The sequence below is a fragment of the Cynara cardunculus genome, unplaced genomic scaffold, assembly GCF_001531365.2.
Source record: "Cynara cardunculus var. scolymus isolate 2C unplaced genomic scaffold, CcrdV1 Un_Scaffold_4225, whole genome shotgun sequence".
In the NCBI taxonomy this organism is placed as follows: domain Eukaryota; kingdom Viridiplantae; phylum Streptophyta; class Magnoliopsida; order Asterales; family Asteraceae; genus Cynara; species Cynara cardunculus.
The window spans coordinates 18,398-23,964 of record NW_020201799.1 but is presented as its reverse complement, the minus strand read 5'-3'; positions in this window follow the sequence as shown (position 1 = coordinate 23,964).

Here is a 5,567-nt window from a genome sequence, read left to right as displayed (position 1 = left end):
CAAAATATGTGTCTTAATAAGTTATATAATTATAAAACAAATTTTAGTGTCCTAAAAAATGAACTAAGTAATACAAAAAGTGTCCTATTAGGCCATAATAATTAACACTAAAAGCGTCCTAAATGACTATAATGCGAGACGCATCATCCAATTATAAAATCCTTCTGTAATATTACATTTAGAAGCATATATAAAAGTTTTACGAATTGATTTGAAAAAACAAAATTTGAAGTTGTACAAATACTTATATGAGTACCAACAACCAAGCTATGTACCCACCACAAAGTTGTATCAAGACAAAACTAAGTATTGAACAAGAATTATGCAAATACAAAAAATCTTATTGTGTCCTACAAACGAGAGATATCAATCTTCGTCATGCACAATCTACAATTAAAAAACAGGTATATGAGCTTGAAGTTATGTAATAAAAAATTATACACTTGCTAAAACTCACAAGTGTTAAAAAATTAACATACCAAAGTAAAAGGACAAGGCTATGCAATTGTTACTCCAATAGCGTCTGCAATTGTAATAAACAATCCATATGCTCTAACCAAACTTTCCTTCCTTTATGATGAACAACATCCCCAACCTACAAAAACATGATTGAAGAACAAGATTATAAGATTTTATTTAAGTTCCATAATAATCTTGTAAGATAAATGATTAAACTTGACCCCATCAACTCCATATTCCCCAAATTGGATCAAAGGGAAATGAATCATAATGAAACAGAACGTCCAATGATCAACTACGGAAATGTTTAACTAGCTAAGGAACTATTTACCCTAGGAATGGAATGGAACAGAAAAGAGGAGTTTGCATGCATACCTTAAAGGCACCAAGACCTTGTCTTCTGTCACAACCGAAATGTTGATCCACTCGAATCGAAGGCTTGTTCAAACTTTTTCTTCTTTGATCTTTCCATTGGTAGAAACTCGGTCTCTTGATAGAAGTCCAAATTTTCCAGCTATAATTTTCGAGACTCAAGCTCCATTAGAGTAGCATAAAAATGTGATTGAAAGTCACCAACTCTCAAGAATTTTACAAGTATCCCAACAAAATAGTGTAACACTTGTTTTACAAAGGAAAGAAGTGAAGAAAGAAATACCAATGCGACCAATTTTCATGCCAGACCGAGCAAGAGCTGTTAAAGCAGACTGGGCTCCTGGACCAGGAGTCTTGGTCTTGTTACCTCCTGTAGCCCGCAACTTTATGTGAAGAGCATTAATCCCAAGCTCCTGCTCATGCCAATCAAACCAAAAACCTCAAACCAACATAACAAAGAAACAAGAATCCCTAAATAATAATAGAAATCTTTCAAATATATATTATATATGTATGTATATGTATGTAAAAATGGGAACAAAACCTTGCATCTCTGAGAAACATCTTTGTATTGATATAAATAATAATAGAAATTATACATATGAATTATTAATATAAAGGTAATAACTAAAAGGACTAATAACAGGATGGAATTTGTATAAGAATTATTAATGCCACGAACCAGGCTGCCTACAACCCCACCAACACCATCTTCGGTYAGTTCATTACTTCTTCTTCTTTGCATATGTAATCTCATGACTATCAATTGTATACAAATGCCAGATTACACACCTGTCAGTAATCTCATGATTATCAATTGCGTCTTTGATTATCGAAGCCGTACCCATCTTTAAAAAGCGTATACGGWGAGAGCAAGAGATGTTTAAGAGCTACACACACAAACACACAAAATGAACAAATGTAAGAAGTACAAACTGATAAACATGTACTATCAAAAGAGTCATCCCATTGCCCTTTCCACTACTAGAGTGTTACTAAATAATATATGCCATCATTCACTTTTGTGCTCATTGTAATCTATGATGCCTTATGCACTAGAAGTGATTATCTATTAGGTATAGTTGGAGCTTGATGCAAGTGCCAATCTTTCTCTATCTACCAATAATGATAAGCATGATCTGTGTGTATACAAGTCATGAGAAAACAATGTAATGCCCATGTAATTTGCATCGATACCAACAGTAATTCATCAAGATAACAGAATATGCCACCACATATAGCAAACTAATGAGAGGTAATATATGTGTAGTGGGGTGAATATTACTGTCACCAAGAACACTTCAAACACTGTCGAGTTTAGGAGCTTGAAGGAGATGAACAAATTTGAAAATGGTGGGAATGAATAAGAAACAGTCAAGTGAATCAAGGGTACTATTGTTTTTTTGTTTCATCTCTTGAAATGCCAAGCTTGTATGCTGTGTGTTGAATCCAGTGAGGAGCATTGAAGGTCCAGCTACTGCCCCTGCTAATAAAGCCCTCCATCTTGCTGTTCTGAAGTATTTGCACATTGAAAGTCATATATAAGCAAAATGACATGAAAGCTAAGCTGAACTACTTAGGTTTTGCAACCTGGTTTGGGTGTTGCTCCTAAAAAATCTAGCAGATATGAACTTGTACTATATTCAAAGACAATGTATATAACATATATTGAACAAGTTTGTACCAGATACCCTTGTAATTGACTATGAAAGACCACAAGTAGACCACACAGTTTTGGTATTTACAATATACATCATATATGATTCAAAATATTCAATAGTAATGACACACATATGTATTTTTCTTTACACTATACAATCACACATGATGCAAAATTACTCAACTGCAAACCAATAACCTAGTATATTAATCCAGAATGTATGAAGATATGATTTCAAATATTTAACCAACTTTGTTTAAAACAGTTTGTTGAATCACATATGACTTTATACATCAAAAATATAAAACCAATAACCTACAATATTAATCAGACTTTATGAAGATTCACAGCTATATGAAAATAACATCATATAAATTTATCATGTCCTTAATCAAACATGATCTTTAATCATATAAGTAAAGTATGGTAGATAATTTCAAAATAACCCTAACCTCACAAGCCACAAGATGCGAGAGCGAGAGGCCGAGAGCCGATCGATAGTCGAGACCCGAAAGAGGCAGAGAGCGAGAGCGAGAGCCGATTGAGTCAAGGCCGATTGCGATTTCGATTTGTGAATCGTGAATTGGTTTCCGTTCGTGAGTTCGTCCGTGAGCGAGGCGAGAGGCGAGGGAGGACGAATTGAGTGAAAGCCGATCAATGGACTGGTAACATTATTTTTAGGCCCAAGTCAAAATTGAACCTATGGATAAGTTAGGTTAATAAAAAGGGTTGATTAAGTATAAGAGATAGGGATGTTTTTTGATATTTGGGCCTGTTAAAAATAGTTCTAAATACAATATGTTATTCATATCACTTTAAACTCTAATAGGACACTTAAAAGTGTCCTATTAGCTTTTAAACACTAATACAACAATCAAAATTATCTTATTAACTTTTAAAATTAACATGACACTTAAAAATGTCTTAATAATTTCTAAAATAATATGACACTTTAAAATGTCCTATTAGTCTTTAAAATAATACGACACTTAAAAGTGTCCTATTAGACCATAAAATAATATGACATTCAAAAGTGTCGTATTAGATTACATGATAGTACGTCAAGATATGTTAATAAGACATCAAAATTAAGAGTCATATAAGATTAAATCAAATAGGACTCATAAAATAATGTGTCGTATTAGCCTTTTTAAAGGACGATTTCGAAAAGTGTCCCAAAAAAGTGTTCTATAAACCTCTTTTTGTTGTAGTGTGAGAGAGGGGGGAAGGGTTGGGATTGGCGAGAAAAGCAGGGAAGGGGCTGGATTGTTGAGAAAAGCAGGGCGGGGGCAGGGTCAGTGGGAGAAAAGGATGGGACATGCGATATCATATGACTGGTGTTTTAAAGAGGGTTTTTAATTAATAGATAAATTGATAAAAATAGCTTTGATTTAATGGATTAAATTAATAGTATTAGTGATCGAGAGCTAGGTTGCAACGAAATGCAAATGAGAACCACATCTAATGTACTTATTTTGAGAGACGAGCTCCAGATTTTAAGCAAACCACAGCGATCTCCGGTCTAAATTACTCTAAAAAACCTCAATAAATTTCATATATATCATCACATTAAAAAAAAAAGATGTAGATACTCTAATGAACATGTTATGGTTACAACATACTCTCCTCCTTCTAGCTAGTCATTAGTTGTAAGTATAATACTTTTTGATTGAATACAATTTTGGAAAGTTGATTTTGTCATTTAATATGCGTTTTATGTATATGATACAATGTATAAGAAAATGAGTAAAAATTTAATAATTTTAAAAGAACAAACTTTAGTAACAGATGAGTGACGGAATATAAAAGACTCGTCGCAATCTATCGCTAATAATGTTGTCGTTGATCCGTCGGTAATAACGATCTTTGGTGATCTATTAATAATTAGAGTCGTCGGTAATCTGTCAATGAAGTGGGTTTGTTAGTGATTCACCGGTACAAGTTGTTGGGAACCGTCGGTAAAATGAATCCATCGGTGAACCATCAGTTAAACTTTTCCCATTAAGTTTTTCGCGAAAAGACTTTCTCGTTGGCGAAAGCCTTTTGTTTTGTAACGGTGTATTGATATCTACTATGTAAAAGGTTGAATTGATTTACAGATTAAAAAAAATTGTATCTAAGAATTTCAATCAAAAATGTTAATTTGTAATCCTTTATTAAATCTATCTTGTGTTCTAATGAATGAAAGAGACAAATTGAAACTTTCTTACACCAAAAAAATTGTAATTTTATTTTGAAAAAAAAAAATCAGATTATTTTAATCTTACTTCAATTTTTATTTTGGGATAAATGTATGAAATTCTAGTTTTTATAAAAAAAAATATTATAGTACTGTAATTTCATTTTTCTTATGACAACTATGTATTTTTAAAATATTTTTATTAAGACATTGAATTTTGAAAAGTTTACCCATTAAAGCGAAATAGGTAACTAACATGTTACGTTTTAACCGGTTGCATGACTTAAATGAGTTGATGTAGATGACACATCATTCTGATTATATGATATATATATATATATATACTATATTATAAAACATTTGATAAAAATTCTTAAAAACGATTATTTATGCACGAAGTACTATTTATTGATGCATATTACTTAAAATTTAAGATTACAAGTAAATTGTGCACAAGTACAACTTATTAAAGTTTCATACTTGAATTCGTCTAACTAACTGAAGATAAACATAATCAAATATTTGACAAACATCTCATTTTAAATATAAAAAATCTATAATATAATTAGGATAATCATTCAATAACTAACAAAATACTTAATTATTATCTTTATAAAAAATTATATTATTAAACCTAAATTAAATTTCTTTGTTACTAAACCTAAGTTATCTATACTATATTATAAAACATTTGACAAAAACTCTTAAATTTTTTTAATGCACGAAGTACTGTTTATTGATGCATATTACTTAAAACTTAATATTACAAACAAATTGTGCATAAGTACAACTTATTACAACTCCATTACTAGAATTTGTCTAACTAACAGCAGATAAACATAGTCAAATATTAGATAAACATCTCATTTTAAATATAAAAAATCTAAAATATAATTA